At 29.1% G+C, this 18,258-nt stretch overlaps 2 protein-coding genes across 2 annotated transcripts in view; one reads left to right on the top strand and one right to left on the bottom strand.

The window, feature by feature from the left end:
- The window catches only part of LOC106688542 (glutathione S-transferase 1), a 45,825-nt gene that overhangs the window by 25,457 nt on the left and 2,110 nt on the right, over nt 1-18,258 (bottom strand). The window lies entirely within an intron of this gene.
- LOC106687440 (uncharacterized transporter YutK) overlaps nt 14,160-18,258 on the top strand; it is a 73,603-nt gene continuing 69,504 nt past the window's right edge. The window contains exon 1 of the mRNA XM_067053105.1: nt 14,160-14,279. The gene's annotated coding sequence lies outside the window, so the exon portion shown is untranslated. The remainder of the gene's footprint in view (nt 14,280-18,258) is intronic.

Raw genomic sequence — 18,258 nt, 5'->3', positions numbered from 1 at the left:
TACTTTTAAGCCTATCTACCTGTTCAAATGTATTTCCTCCTATATCTATATCACAGAAATTGCTCCCGTTTCCATATCTAACACTAATATTTATTAGTATTAATGATTGTTAATGAGTAAACAGCTTAGTTATTGTTTTTTATGGGGATTAAGGTTATGCAGTAGGCGATCGGTATGCGTTTGAAAGGTGCAACCACGCCTCTAGTTGTGCAATAGAAACTGGTTGTTGTCTAGTAGTGTGGGTTGGAATAATCCATCACTGAAGGATTTTAAAGTATGCTACAATGTTCCATTATCTAAGGATACACTTAAAATTTTTACGCCAAATATCTCCCAGACTGTTCCCACTATTCTCAACGGATAAAAAACTATGATGTTTACATTAATGTAAGAAAAATGTATTTAAAAAAAATATTATTATTAATATTTATTTATTGACATTTACATAAAAATACATCTAATAAATTTGATATTAGATTATAACGGTATGATATAGGCATGTACAGAAACTACCCGTTGATAGCACTCTAATAACATTTGTATATTAGAAGTTCTCGAGGCCATATTCTTTTCAGGTATTTCTGAGGATTGTCAGGAATCCAACAGAGAGCAAGTAGAACATTAAGATTTTTATGAATAATTTTGTTTGTGACTAAATAAGAAGCATTGAGAATTTGACAAAAGAATATGGATTGTAAGGATTGGATAAGGCTTAGTGGAGCCTCAAAGCTCAACTTAGTATATCAAGATAGGTCTTATTATAGTCATATAGATAAGTCTTTTGAAATGGACTGGAAGTTTAGTAAGTGCTGTAATAGTTGGAGTCTACGTGCAGTTTCCTGTCTTTTCAGCCTTGTGTGAGGATCGGAAGTTAGTCGTTTGTCCAGGTGTAGTCCAAGGAAACGGAAGTGTTCGACGAGAGTGAGAGCAATATAAGGATATAAGGTAGTCGGTAGGTTTACGAGATTAAAATTTTACAAAAAGAAAAACGAGTTGGAGACACAGCGGAATTCCTTGTTCTGGAATCCGTAATTATAATTACGAATAACTAAAATCATTGGAGCGAAATGAGAAGAACCAATGCCATAAAAATATAGCAGGAACACGTAGACAATTTCCCTAATGACGGGACACCCTGACCGGAATGAAATTCTTTTGGGAAGGCCTTGGTGTAGGTAGTTATTAGTGGATGGAGGCCTTGGCGGCTATCAGACCATGGAGCTTTTTAGGAAACCTTTCACCGCGATTTCTTTGATACGGGAAACAGAAAAAATGTGAGAGAAATAGTTGATAATTCTTGAAGTGAAAATTATAAATGAAATTAATTTATAAATCACTTTAAAGACAACTCTGTATTTTATTTTTGTTGTATTTTCCTCCAGAATAATAATCTTTTGCACTTTATTCGATACTACCTTCAGATCATCGGATGGGGGTAAGGGTAGATTTTTTAATGGATTTTTATATTTCTAAACAATTTATGTGGTGCAACATCCAGTACGAAACAAAAAAAAAAATACAGTCGTTTCAAAACAAGGTCTAAATAATGGCAATAGATGTCCCTTGATTTATAAGAAATAATCAATTTTTTTAATCAAAAAATGGTATACAAAATTCAAAAAAACATCGAAAACCAAACTTCATCTTAAAGACTGAAGCCAAGACTTTTTTTTTCTCAAACTATTTTTTCAGTGTTTAATTTGATATTTATTTTAAAATTCTATAATATTATTTTTTGTTTCATTCATTCTTCAATTACATGCAACTTAGGTGGCCAAAAAAAATTTTTGGTTTTATTATGAATAGTACTGTTCCAAAGATATTACGGTAAACAGGGGTTTCTTTCTCTACTGTGATAGACTACCCCGAAGCAAGGAGAGCAATCAAAAATTAACCAAAATAAACTCTATATATATATATAAATATGTCAAATACAAAATAAATATTCTTTTTTATTTTTTAGATATGCCACTACTCAACCATAACAGTGATATTTATTATTATTTCTAAAATCGATTATTTTTTTAATAATATATTTTTATTAGTTTTTTTTTCTTCATTTTGTGGGACCGCCACTCAAAGAAAAAAGTCAACGTCCCAGGCCGGATTCGAACCGGCACCGCCAATAGACATCAATTGGTAAGACTGTGTCTTAACCACTAAGCTATAGGCGGCCCAAATTTATTAGTTTAAGTTATTGAATAATATCGATATTGTAAATCGTCAGAGGTGTGTTTTTTGCTAAAAATAAAACCTCCTCATTGGTAATTTCTAAAAGAAAATCTACTTGTAATAATAACTATGTAAGGCCTATCAAATAAAAAAAAAAAAATTGTAAACAATAAATAAATATTACGAAAACTAATGCTCTGTACCCTTAACCTTAGCATACAGAAGAGCCTGCCAAGATTAAAATTATATAGTGCCAACGATCCACAGGTTATTTCTGGCAAAACTTGCAACCTGTCCTCTGGCACTACGTTTTCAAACAATAATTATGTAATAGTTACAATAAGCTTCATCTCAGGTAGCACAAAAACATTGTGAGAGTAATTGTCTCGTTATAGTAATGTAGTGTACCGAAATTATATATTTGTTTAATATAATATATGTATTGAAATTTACAACTGTATATTATAATACATCCAGTAGATCTCGGTTATAATGGAGTGATGTAGAAAACTGCCCATTAGTAGCACTCTAATGACGTTCTTACATTAGCAGGTCTCGTGGCCATCTTCTTTTCAGGCGCCTCGGAGGATTGTCAGGAATAGAAGAGGATGAAAACTTAGAAACTAGTGGATTTTAGATGGTTAGGGAATACATAATGGAAAGAATGGTATCTGGTTCGGGCTAGATCGGTTACATATGGAACATTAAGGTCTTTATGTATGATTTTATTTGTCAAAAAAGTAAGGAGCTTTGAAGATTGTACAAAGGATTTTGGATTATAAGGATTGGATATGAACACACTTCTAATAAATTAATATGTGAATTAATTAACTATTGGCATAAATGAGTATTTGTGCAAAGTTTCGCTGCCAACCAGTGTATAATACTAAACTCTTGAATCGAATACCTTTAAATTTGTTTTATGCTTGTCTGTTTCTCACTACAGTATATTTGTAACATCTAAGACTATAGAGCTTTTATTAGTTATGTGAGAGTAGTTAATTTCTCTCTTGTTTTGATTATTTTTAGAATAATGACTATATCGACTTCAGTTGTATAATGAGAATTTTCTTAATCTGTGGGCCCCATGTCATTTTCTATTTCAACGTAAGTCGAATTGCCCAATCACCAAGTAGACAGAAGGATATACTATATATCAGAGAATTAACATAATATTTTGGGATTTTTAATGATTTAATCATGTATTTAAAAGTTTGCACCCGTAGTGTAACTTTTGTAAAAAACTAAAACGGTGTCGTGTAATAATAAAACATTTTAATTGAAAAAACAAAAGAAAGGTTCAATTGTCAATTAGTGTTTTGTGTCAATTAAGAGGAATTTCTATTGTCGATTGTTTTTACATTTGATGAACCGTATTCCAAAGACTAATGGATCTACAGAGACGAATTTGGTTTCAAATTGTAGGAAGTTTGAACTGAAACATACTGAAAAAGTCCGAAACCAAGAAAAATGTCGGATTTTTTACATTTTGCACATTTTAACCATAAAGGAGAGACTTTTCTAAGCTACATCAAATTTTCTAAAATTTGATTTCTACAATCCAACTAGTCCCTTTTGAACAAGTAGTCTTTGAGATAATGTTTCTCAAATATTGATAAATTAAAAAATATATATGCTATATTGATGCAGACCCATCAGCTATATTTTTGCAGAATATTTTCTCAAAAGTTATATGATTATTTATGAATAATTAAAAAAAAAAAATTAAATCTGTTCGATTCGTAAAATCCTTAATGCTCCTTACTTTGTCATAAATCAAATCATCCATTAGGACCTCAATTGTCCCCTATGTTGCCGATTTGACCAGAACCAAATACCAATCCTTCCATAATAAACTTCCCAACCACCCAAACCAACTCGTTTCTAACCTGGCTTCTCCTTCACTATCTAATAATCCTCCTAGGCGTCTGAAAAGAAGATGGCCTCGAGATCTTCTCCTTTAGAAATGTTTTTGGAGTTCTATCAATGGGTAGATTCTCCACATGTTTGTATCATGTCATAATATCACTTACAGCAAATTTACGTGATGTGTATATATGTATACAGTTGTAAATAACAATAAATAAATTATTATTATTAGTTACATAAGGAGAGGTGATATGTTCACGATCACACTCAACCCCCAGGTTTTTCCTGTTTATAGATAACCCCTTCGTAGATGTTGTGTAGTCCCCAGGAGACCTCCCGAACCCACAGTGTTGGCTCACTGCTATAGTAACAGAATAATTTAAGAACATATAAATGAACTATGGCGTTATACACTTCTTACTTCAGTCTTGAGATATTGACAAAAAATCCATAAAAAAATAAGTGTGAGATAGAAATACGATTCACATTTTTAAAAATTAAAGATCCATTATGCCAATGAATAGATGTCCGAAAAAGAACAAAATGGCTCACCTTTGTCCATTGTTGCTACAAAGGTTCAAGGTGAAAACAATTTCGAATTATACTTAGTGATAGATTTTTGAAAGAAGTCTATTATAGTTGATGACTGTCTATTGTGTGAAGACATCTTTGGAATTTCTGACCGTGTGAACACAAAGCATTGATGAGAACTGTTATGTCCTCCACTTAACAAACATTTTCTCCTACTATTTTCACTGAGGTTACTTTACCTTCATAATAGTTTTTTTTAAATATATAGATATACAAATTAACTTAAATATATATTTTATATACTACGATTCAACAAATTAATATCAAAAGATTAAACCCTTTGACGTCCAGGCAATGGAAAAATACTAATTATTACCAATAGGACGTGTTAATATAAAAAATCAGATGCTACAAAAATTTACATTCATGTATTAAAATTAAATAAAATGTATTGTATATTCTTGAAAATATTAAAATACCTATAATACAAATCACTATTGTATCCCAATCTCTTAATAGGAAGTTACTCCCTTAATATAAGTTCATACTGAAATCCTGCCTGTGTGCCATTTTTATAAACAAAATGTTAATAATGTATTTCATATAAACATTTTCATGTCCATTAATAGTAATTTATTGATATACGAAATTTAAATATGTCTATTTTTTAATTTTAAATTTTTTTTTCAAGATTATTATTTTTTTTTTTTTTAAAACCTCTTTATTTTCCATTTAAATACAAATACAATAATATATAATACATAGGTATATATATTATTGTATTTGTATTTAAATGAAAAATAAAGAGGTTTTGAAAATAAAAAAAAAATTAATCTTAAAAATAAAATAATCTTAAATCAGAACAGATCCCCGTTAGGAACTTATAAACCGTTATAGGCCTCGGCTTTTTACGGATATAATCATTTACATAACTAATACATTTAATTCTATAATAAGTATATTACGATTATAAATATTATTCGGGAATTCTGATCTTGTTGTGGATTAACAGCTAAAAGGTAGATATGGAGTTCTAAATTAAACCTAATAAATTTCTAAAAATCTCAATGTTCCAATAAATATAACAAGTATGATAAATAGGAGAACGTTTTTTTTTAAATACAGAAATATACGACATTAAAAAATATAAATCAATCAATTAGGCAACAATGATAAAACAGTTATAAATATATTTAGGTTTCTTAATTTTACGATTTTTTTTTTTTTAATCAATTGTAAAATTGAAGAAAAATATATTAATAGTTTGGCTTTAACAAACTTTAGATGTATTTTTAACTTTGATAGCTACGTCTATATCAATTTTTTTTTTCTTGAGGGGCACCTAAAAAACTGGTTTAATCCTTTCAGTCTTCGAACAATATTGAATGCTCCTTACTACGTAACCAACAATACCCTACAACATTACCCTAGTATCTCAAATTCACCCGTGCAATTCCTATCAATCCATTCAGTGTTCTGGCAATGGCCATTCCACACTCAAGTCCTTCACTAGCTTTTAATACCAGTGACAAGGTTGAGAGAGAAGCACCGGGATCATTCGAGGTCCTGCTTTTTCCTCCAAAAGTGGGGGGGGGAAAGACTCGGTTCGGAGTCTCCCAGGCTTAACGTAAATAGGAATGAATGCGTTTAATATATTATTTTACTTAAAGTTTAATTTTATCATTTATTTACTTTATTTTTATTTATTATTTTATGTTTTGTTTTATACTATTTCTTATTTTTTTTATAATTTAATTTATACATATGTAAATATGGTGTGAATGAGCTGTATGATCCATTATTACCATTGTATATAAATCTAAGACAGAATTTAATATTAGATTTCATCTGTCGGACATAGAAGTCTCATTTTTATTTTTTTTATATCATTTATTTCTTTCAGAATTATTGTAATGTTTCTCTGAAAATTGTTTGGAAATATATAATCATAAATAACAAAAAAAAAAAAATAAGCAAATGCTATTTATAATTTTGTTCTGAATATATTTAAATATGAATTGATTATGTAACACGGAAGTAGATATGATTCATGTGATGTTGATTGAGTAATAACGAGTTCTTGACTGGAACATTCTAGTCCGTTTAAGTTCTTGAGATCTAAGAAACATTTATATTGTATCAGTGTATGATAGATTGACTTCTTCGAGTGATTCTTTATAAAAAATGGGATTTTTTTTTTTTCAAAATAAATCTAGTATCAAAATGAACTATGGGAGAGATGGGATTTACCACCGCACTACCAAAAAACTTTGAAAACAAATTTCGATTAAAAAAAAATCAAAGAAATCGTGATTTAAATTTTGTTTTTCTCATGAAAATTTCTTTTGGCTCAAAATCATAAGATTTTTTAGGAGAAAGAATCGTTCTTTAACATGTCTTACAATAATTGAGGGTTTCTCACATTTTCAAGGAAAAACAATGCGGTTGGAACATATTTTTTCCACACATTTGCCTGTAGAGGAACAAAAATATTACTTTTTTTGGAATTATTTAATTGATAACTAAAAATTTAGTATATTCATTATCAAAAACAGAAATATACATTCAGTTTGATATCAAGAAATTAACAATCTTGTGGATGAAAACGGCTAATATATTTCTATAAAAATTAAAAATTTTATCAGTAATAATAACACATATATAAAAAGATTTAATAAAGGAAGATGGTCCAAGCGGTGGTAAAAAAAAATAATTAAAAAAAACTAATAATTATGATCAACGTTTCGCACTACTTTCCATGCCTTCATCAGGTCTAGCCTAAAAAAAGGAATAAAAAAAAATATTGTAAATATATATATATATTTAGAACTATGATAGGTCTTATAGTCCTACAATAGTTAACAATGTTTATTAGTTTTTTTGTCTTGTTATTAGCCCTAATTAAGCCCTGCAAAGTGGGGAAAACTTTACTAGGCATAATAAGTAGTTTTATACAATTTAACGTACTTTATTAACTTCTACTTGAGCTATTTATTTTCATTAACTACACACGATTAATCCTTTGAATTATATAACTTTATATTGTATTTCTTAAATCATGTTATTTGACTTTACATATACGTTTTCTTTCTCACGTTTTCCTTAATTTTAATTTCAAATAATTATCATTTTTTACATGTAATTACTTACTTATTTTCTTATGTGTTTTAATTTTTGTCCTTTCCTCTTTCTTAATTTCGAGGTTACTTTTTCTCATACAGCTTTTTTCTTCTTATTTATGCATATATATAATTAATTTTTTTCTAATAATTCTGTAATTAATATTATTCATTACGGTTGTTAGTTTGTTTTTTTGTTCTTAGCCCCGATAAAGGCTTGAAACTAGCCTTCTTTATTATCTTCTCCTCAATTATATATATATCCACGGTTAACTAGTAGTCATTTCAAAATTATTGTTTTAAGAAAACAAATCTAATTAAAATTCTTTCAACAATTTATGAAATCGGCTTTTAAAATATCCGATGATGCCCAAAATCGAAATTCATAATAAATTTTAATTACTACGTTTTACGACCGAACGACTCCATTATTGCCTGATCCTAGACCAGCTCCTTCTAAGAATATTTTCTAAGGGACCGTTAGAACAATCTTTAGAACTTTCTGGTTCCATAAATAGACACTGGAATCTTCTACCGCAAAACCTGTTCGTTGTTTCTTTGATGGCATCTCAACAAGTTAGATCCTTTGGTCTGAAATCCATCATATTGTTTTTTGGTTCTTTAGATTTGGAGTTTTAGAGTTGTGTTTTATTAAAATATTTTTGAAACACTTATGTACTTATAAGAACATCACAGTTTAAATTTTTTTGAAATTATTTTATTTAATACTTAACTGACATTTGATCGTTAAATAGAAATTTTATCATTTTCATTAATTGTAAGATTTGTTTAGTTAATCATCAGTACCAATCTTTAAACAAGAGGGGGCCCCATATATTTTAAGATAAGGTAGCTCTCCAGATAAGAAAAATTATTTTTAAAATAATTTGTGGTTATCAATTAAAATAAACAATGCACCAGTAAAATCATTAGTTTATTTTAAATTTTAAATGAAAAAAAAAACCCAATAAAAAATGAAAAGTTAAACATTCATTAGACGTCTTGATATTTTTTTATTGGCGAAATCATGTATTACTTAAATTTTTCGAAGATTATATCATTAGGTAAATCTTTTTCAATGGTCATGGTAATTGGCCAATCTATCTTGAAGGGACTGTACTTTTAAATTAAGATAATTCATCATTACTTTTAATTATTATTAAAATAATGTAAAACGAAGGAGATTATTCAATTAGATAGATATTATTCAAGGAGATCTTTCAGTCAGTCCCGTTTCAACTTTCTTCAGATATGTTTTGGTACTTGGTAAAGTGACCATGATTTGTATAAATGTTTTTTTGTAGAATTTGTGTTAAAATCTTAAGTATAATTTAAAATATTGCACTGTAGATATATGTGGACTTATGTGGACTGAACGTGAGTTATAACTCCTGTTTTTCCTTGCTGAATCTGTTTTTACATTAAAAAAAATATATATTGTCTAATATACTCGACTGTATGATCAATGATTTTATTTATATAATTTATTGTTTTCCCGATACTCGTTTCTGCAAAACGAGTACTTTAAAGAACGGAAAAAAGGATGTTTTAAAACTAATTTAAAAATACTCCCGGTGGTCGTATATTTTTCAAGAACCCTAAGTAAAGTTAATAAACAATGCTCTTTATTTTCTCAACTGTTAACTGTTAGTGATAGACATTGGAAACTAGATACAAGATACCGGTATCTAGTACACCAGATACCAAATTGGATACTAGATGTTTTAACTTAAAAAATGAATTGATCAAATCGGACCACTAGGAAGGAAGACAATCATCGAATTTAGACATTATTTACCGATAACTAATAAATCTATATAAAGAGGATTTATTTTTACAATAATTTTTTTTTTTTTGGTAAATGCATTATAAATTATTCAAATCTATAATAATCCATTTTATCATATTTTTTTATATGAACATCATTTTTAATTAATATGATTTACATAAAAATAGGTGCAGCCGTTTTCGATAAAATGAAAAAAAAAAATATGTGAAATTTATTATATGATATTTTCGGTCATTTCGTCTCATTCATCTCTTAGTAGAATACAAACTAAAAATTGTAAGACAATATTTTCTTTAATATCGTATTTCGAAGATCATAATAGAATAATCTAGGAGTACGGTGCTAAATTCATAGAAAATTGGCGCCTTAATTTTGGAGAAAAGCCGTGAAGAGACTAAGAACGGATTTTTTTTATTCAATTTTTGGATTATTCGTATCTTGAAACCTAAAATTTCAAATCTTGAGAAAGATATCTATATGTTTTTTCGTGTTTTTTTTTTTTACACAAAATGAATGATACTGTTAACTGTTAGGGATAGACATTAAAAACTAGATACAAGATACCAGTATATGTTACACCAGATACCAAATTGGATAGTAGATGTTATAACATAAAAAATAAAGCCATATTTAAGTTGTCTTTGTGAATCATATATTACGACCCTCTTTCCTTTTTTTTCTTTCTTTCGCCCAGTATAGAAATAAGTTATATATATATATCAAAATAATTTTCATACAAAACAGTCTGCCCTACAAATATGAGATCTCACCAATTCTTAGAATTTATTTTTATGATATTAACGAAGCAAAAACATGATTTTTTTTTGATTTTTTTTACGGGGGATGGAATAAACTATATACTATAATCGAATAAACTATATACAAACACATAAAAAAAAAATAACTGTGATAATTTTGCTCAAACAATTGTATTTCATCGCTCTCAATTGAAAATATAATTAATATTTAACAATTTTTTGTAAGACTGCCAAGGTCAACGGCTAGGAAGATACCAGTTTTATTGCATTGTTAAATTAAACCTTTTATATTACTGTAAGGAATGGGATTTAGAATCATATATAGTTTATATAAAAATTAATTAAGAAGAATAAACGAATGAAAAACGGAAAGGAAATTAAAAGCATAATGAGGACTTAGATGGCATTTTAAACATAACACAATAAACCATAAGTTATATATTAATAAAAATATTCTCTGAGTAATCCTACACAATACTTCCTCAAAACAATCTACAATATAGGACCTAACAAAATGTCTAGTATATGTTCGGTCTATTTCCGGATGATTAGCTTGTGGTTCGCCACTAATTATTTTAAGTGATTCGTTATATCATTAATAAATTTCGAAAATTGTAGATATTAAAATATTATCAATCAAATCTTGAATATATTACAAGTTGTCATGTCCTGAGGTAGTCGATTTGGTCATATGGAGAATGTTCTTGTATTAATGAAATAAGAGATTTTGTTGTGTAGTGCTATAATTAAAAAAATACTCGAGTATGATTAATTAAAATGTTAAAATAGATTGAAATATCCTTGCCCATCCTAATCTATTAATAGACTCAGTTATCAACCAGATAACTCACCTAAGATAAAATTTTAAAATTGTTTGTCATCCATCACTTGTCCTTATCATCAAACTTAACAACTAAATATATTGTTGAGTGTAAGCAATTATTTTCCACTAAAATGACCTTTTTCATGGTAATTTTATATTTTATGAATCCAATAGGTGCGTTGTATTTAATTAGTTAATTATCGAAGAGCTCTTATAACACATTTTTTATCTCAGTTCGGAAAATTAATAAAGTTTGAATTTAATGTGTTTCTAAAGATTTTGGATAGATTTGGTTCGGGATAACTAGAGCAGGGAATTTTATTATTACCAAATAATAGAAGTCAGTGGAACATTAAGCCGGAAACTGAACCATCTTAAGATTCAGATAGAACCTTAGAAGAGCTTAAGAAGAGAAAAAACGCAGTAATATCACCACAATTTTTTTATTACTTTAATGAAAAGTATGTATGATTTCTAGACAAAATTGATGAGTCTGTCAAGTACAGGTGGGGGAATAAAAAATGGCGGCTTTATCAAAACTGTAAAAAAAAAAATGAATTTTTCTTTCGGAGCTCCTTTAAAATTATCAACAACGCTAAAAAGCCTAATAGAACATAATTTAAACAAGAGTAAATTTGCTAAAATATGAACCGTAATAGAGCTATTTAATATTTCTCAAGATATAGCTTTTTAAAAAGCAACATTTCATAAAAAATGCACTGAAAAATGAGTAGTTAGTGAATTAATTTTAAGAAATCCATATCTCAAAAACCATTCGACGTACAGATGTCTATTAGCACTCAAATTAAACCTAGTTGAATGGGCTATAAAGTAATTTATGAAGTTTATCTTCGAAGGAGTAAAAGCTTGCTTGATGTCGGACAAAATATTGATTTTTAGCTGTTCGGACAAACATTTTGATTTATGAAAAACTCATGAAGTATTTGAAGTTTTAATGTCGACCAGCACTAAAAACAAAGGTAATTTAACTTACCATAAAGCAGTCAATGAAACGAATCTTCATAGTTCTTATGATATTCGTACAGAAATATGAATATTGCACATAAAATTTTGTCCAAACAATTTATTTTAGCAAATATCATGAAATCTACTACTCCTGTGAATATAAATATCATAAACTGCTTTATAGTACATTAAATAAGCTTTAATTTTAGTGTTAATAGGCATTTGTAAGTCGAATGGTTTTTGAGATATAGATTTCTCAAAATGAATTCATTAACTAATGATTTATCAGTGCATTTTTTATTAAATGTTGCTTTTTAAAAAAACTATAACTTGAGAACTATTGAACGTCAATAGCTCATATTTTAGAAAATTTACTCTTCCTTAACTGCTGCTCTATTAGGTTTTTTTTAGCGTTTTTGATAATTTTAAAGTTATGAACACTAACGTAGCCAACCTTTGTTTCGTAGGCCACTAAATGGTACTAAATAATGATAAAATGATAGTCTATTTTTTGGAAAATAAGCATAATAAAAATAATTGTTTTTTTATATGGATAAAAAGTTTGTCCTCGAGTATTTTTTCTTTAAATTCTCTATACATTGCCACTTTAACTGGCTTCAAATTTATCTATACTGTACTATTGTTTTCAAATAGCTTGAAATGCTCGAACGGATATCTTAAAAGAGTCAAATCAGCGGATTCGATCCGTGGATTTTTCTGCAGATGAGAATGACAAACTTCTTACCTGCTATTGCCTACTAACATTTCTTTTTTAAATCCGCTAGTGGTCTATACCTCGAATAAACCTGCCGATTTTTTTTTGGGCCAAGAGTGTTTTAAGTGCTTAAAAATTAAACAGACAGAAACATGGATTTTATTGTTATAATAGATAACTTCACTATAAGCAACGAAATTTTAATTTATTTTATATATTATGTTGCAACTATTTTTTATTTGTGAAAGGTGAATAATTCAATTGTGAATAGAATTCCCATTAGTTTATAGAATATAATTTATTGATCAATTTTATAATAATATTTAAAAAAAAAAAGAAATGTTTTTTTGCAGGTAGATTACCAGTTCGACCGTACGTGTCAGTATTCAACCAACAACTATTTTTTAAAACCGTTTTTAAGCAAATAATTCATGACCTGTCAAATATTTATAAATTAATATTATTAAACTATTGAATCTGAACTCCATGAGTAAGAGGGCGGTAAATGTTTGGGAGTTCAATAACTGAGGAAGCAAAATAGGAGTGTCGGGTTCCAGCAATCTCGCTAACGCTGTAAAAAAAAAACTTAGACACTAAGAAACCTTTCTTGGATTGATAGAAAGTTTCAAGTCATCTTAGAAATTCTTTTAATGGGTTGCATTCTCATGTCCATTTTTGGAATATAACCACTAATCTCGATGCCGTAAAATGGGTTTATTTATTTTTTAAGTTTATGTTTGTTGCAGACCACCTTTCTCGATAGTTAATTTTTATTACATTCTCATACCTATATAATGAATATATAGGAAGGAATAATTTCCCTTCATTAATGACTAAAGTCGTATTTAAAAATATTTCTTATCAATTAAAAGAGTATTTCTTATAAAAAAAAAAATGTTTTGTCAAAATCTTTCTCTTTACTTACCCCTCCCTCTCACCCCCACAAACTTTTCCTAATATAATTTTAATCATTGTTTTTGTAATTTCGTTAGAGTCGTTTATCACAATTTGCCACACCCATTTCATCCGTCACTATTATTTTAATTAACTTTACCTGAATATCTCACGCAATGTTGCATTCTTTGTCTTTTTGGGCTAGTTTCTTTCTATTCAGAGTAATTATGCCAGGTCAAGAAAACATGTTTTCGACCGATCATCCAATTTACAGCCTTCGAACACACTTCTTCGACACCAGAATTATCTGTCGATCGCAGAACACTGTCACAACGGGTTTATTCTTATTTAAAGAGCTTTCGCAACCCTCTGCTTCTGACAGGACTTACGTAATCCGGAAAGACGATCCAAAACAAATGGATCACAATAATTGCTCGGATGAGGAAAACTAAACGAACTGTTATCATCAGCTGCACTGTATCGCTACGGTTCTACGAAAACTCTATCAATAGAAATTATTCGACGGGTTCTCCATGATACATATCTCCTCTGAAATATAGAGGGATCATTGCTGGAGAGGCAGTCAGTCACAAGCGAGGAAGAGGAACACTACTTCATCTCGAAGAAGAAAAGGAACGAAACTGTAAGACTAAGTTTTATGATTATTTGTAAGATTTTTTTATTATTATTATTAACTCTAATAAAAAGTTTTATTTTATTAAAAAAATTAAATAAGAATGCATGGAACTTGAGATAAAACGCACAAAAAAAATTAATCATACAACTAACCCCTACCACCTTGGAATGAAATTATTCTTTGCACATTTCAAGCGGTTTCTTCATCATTCAGGATGACAATCCCCTTACTATATATTCCGTATAGCCAAGTGAAAGAACAACCTGAGTATTGTAATAAGTGCCATGGAAAAACAATAATTATCAAATTATTTCATATTTTATGTTCATCTATTGTTTAGTACTATTAATAATAAGAGATGTTTATTTTTTTATTTAATGAAAATTAAAAAATTTGATCGAAGATTTTTCATTTTGTTCCTATGAAAAATCGTATTTAACGCGTTTCTTGAGGGTTTGAAAAACGATTTTCCTGCCTAAAATACAACAAAATATAGCCAAGTCGTGTACTATGCAATGAGATCTGAAAATCTGTCACTTTCAGCTATTTCCGAATATTGGTTTATGTGTACATTTAATTCAATTGAAATTTTTTTTTTGTTACTTCACATGTGAAAACAAATAGAATGGTATATTATTACCACCATATGCCAAAAGTCAAGCACAGTATTATAATATATAATAATTTAGCCCGGATGAACTACCAAAGTGGGACATCGTCGGAAAAAAAAGCACCCTCCAAAAATCAAGCACAAAACTTATAATTTGAAATTTGTGTAAAAGTTCGTATTTAATAATCTAAAAAGACGAAGAACAATGCTGACTTGACTTTTTCTAAACAAAATTATTATTTTTTTTTTACAGGTTTTCAGATTTTTTTATACGCTTAAGCTCATTTAATAAAATCAATAATCTTTTGTTTTTAGTCTACACGAAAAAAAAAATTGGTATATAACAAACCATTTGGTATATATCGACCACAGTAAAAAACCTTCCCATGTCAGTGAATTCTTACCGGTAGTGGTTCTCCAGTGTCAGTGGCTGATAACCGATTCCTGCTGTAGTACTCCAGCCTCTAGTAGAAATATTCGTGGTTATGAATCGCAGACTCCGATGTGATTTCGCTAGTATATTATTAACTATGAAAAGATTTCATTCATTAAAAATCCCCCCCCAAAAAAAAAATTGATGCAAAACGTTAAAAACGAAAAAGATAATACCTGATCATAATCACATGAGACGAGTTGAATTGTTTCAATTGTCAAACCACTTCAGAGGTTTCTGCCAAATATATTTTGTTTAAACCGATGTGTGAAATATTTTTCGTTTTTCGTGAAAATTTGTATTTAAGGTTATTTGAGAAATCTAAAAACGAATTAGAATAGATTTTTCCTTAAAAAAAATTTTTTGACATACTATATAGGAAGCGAATTTTTGTTTGTATTTTAACTCATTTAATTCAATTGAAAATATTGTTTTGTTATTTTATACCCGAAAACACATCGAATGAATATTATTTTATAAACTCAATATGCCTAAATTTTAGCTCAGTAATCAACTAATTTAGCCGGCTGAACTTGCAAAGTGGGGTAAAATATTTGTACTAAACATTTTGACCAGAAAAAAATTATGCTTTCGGAAACTTTATCAAAGTTTAAATCGATTATTCAAAGCCAACCTGGACATACGGAGTTTGGAGCTCCACTAAACCTTCGAATTCCTCTCGTATCGAATCCTTACAATCCTAAATCCTTCGAAAAATCCTCAGTGCTCCTTACTTCGTCACAAATAAATTAATACATAAAGACCTAAATGTTCCATACGTAACCGATCTAGCCCGAACCAAATACTATTCCTTACATTATAAACTCTCTAACAACCCAAACCCTCTAGTTTCTAACCTTCGTTACTCTTCCACTCCAGACTATCCTCCGAGGCGTCTGAAAAGAAGATGGCTACGAGTCCTCCTAATGTAAAAATATCATTAGAGTGCTACCAATGGGTAGCACTTCTCTACGCGCCTGTATCACTCCATTATAAACAAAAATTAAATTTAAATTCCAATGAAGATATTTTTTTAAAATAGATTATTTTATTATTGTTAATAATTCATACATCTTACAAATCTAGCAACTTTTTTTTTTACCGGAATAAAACAAAAATATAAAGTTCTATATTCGAATAAGGCGACCCCGAATGTAACTGATTTTGGCAAGAACGAAAACCAGATGGATACAAAAGGGGAACAATCAAACAAACATTGGCAAGCTGGAAAAACTAGTTACAACTGGCCTACTCAGAATTCCAAAGATAAATGGCTATTTTAAACCAACCCTAGGAGAAATATTATGTTTTTATAAATTTGAATCAACAAAAAAAAGCTACATAAGTCTAATTATTTATATTGGAAAACTGGTATTATATAATTTTTATATTCAATTACCTATTTATGAAATTTATATAAAGTAGAATTATTGTGTCAAGAAAATTTCGAATTCAAATTATTAGTGCAAATATTTCCGGACAGTCCTAGAAACTGTTGTTCCACTGGGGTAATTTTTTTTTTTTAAATGCATTATAAATTATTCAAATCTATACTAAACCATTTTATCATATTTTTTTTAATATGAACATCATTTGTAATTAATATGGTTTATATCAAAATAGGCCGTTTTCGATAAAATGAAAAAAAAAGTAAAATTTATTATATGATATGACACTTTCGGTTGTAACATTTCGTCTCAACTATCTCTTAGTAGAATACAAATTTAAAATTGTTAGACAATATGTCGTATTTCGAGGATCATATAGGGATAATCTAGAAGTACGGTGCTAAATTAATAGAAAATTGGCGCCTTAATTTCGGTGAAAAGCCGGGGACGGACTGCGGACAGATTTTTTCAATTCAATTTTGGGATTATTCGTATCTTGAAACGTAAAATTTTAAATTTTGAGGAAGATATATGTTCTTTTTACATACACATGATATGCTATAGATATACAATGAATGTTGGATACACAATGACTAAATCTCCCTCAATGTCATCAATATCTATCGATTCTGAAATCGGGAGTTTGTACATTCATATTTTATAAATGATATCCACGAGAGAGGAGCTAAAAGTCGTGATAGATAACAGAATTAATGTCTACATCCGGAGTAGAAGAGTTCCGTAATAGAAGAATTCGTAAGGTGATGTTTACCTAGTTATCTACAGGTGACTAACCTATTCTAACCATGGTGGGGGGTCAAGTTTTTCATTTTAATGGATAAAATCAACGACCCCAGGATTCGAACCGGCGCCGCCCACAGTTATCAGAACGATAGACCTAGACCTAACCAACTGAGCTACGGACGACCACCTCAAACATGTGACTTCAGTGTTGGATGACATTTCATTTCTGACCTAGTCTGACCACATACACGCAGACCATTTTGGAAAACTTGATGTTTTTATTACCATAAAATGGGCATTGTAACTAAAAGCATTACGTTCAAAAATGGAATCTAAACTTTATTACGATTCCTATACTTCCTTTACTTAATTAATAGGTAAATAAAAGTAATAACTCAATAAATTAGGCATATTATATAATTTACTGATATGCCTTAAAGATTTTTTTTCCTTTGCCTTTCGACAATATGGTGTTTTCGGGCTATAAATTCTGTCTGATTTTCACTTTAGCTATTTTCACATATTTAAAAATATATTATAAACAAATACATGTATTTGTTATGAAGAAAATAAATACTCCAGCTATTTGTGATGTCATAGTACTTTCCCTCTCCAATCCCACAGTTTTGCTGTTGAGGTCACAGCCTACTTGGCTGCTAATTCTCGATGTTTACAGCCGGGCTATCAACTCTAATCGAGATCAATAGGGCCTCAGTCGCCTTTTAAAGAGGAGATAATAATTTAAACTATGGCCAAAGTTGAAAGGACCTCCAACTAAAGGTCGTAATTTCAGGATATAATAAATAAATA

The sequence above is a fragment of the Halyomorpha halys genome, unplaced genomic scaffold, assembly GCF_000696795.3.
Source record: "Halyomorpha halys isolate HHAL.00 unplaced genomic scaffold, Hhal_1.1 Scaffold4.1, whole genome shotgun sequence".
Classification (NCBI taxonomy): Eukaryota; Metazoa; Arthropoda; class Insecta; order Hemiptera; family Pentatomidae; genus Halyomorpha; species Halyomorpha halys.
The sequence above is the reverse complement of the archived record's forward strand: the minus strand, read 5'-3'. Positions and strand labels throughout refer to the sequence as shown.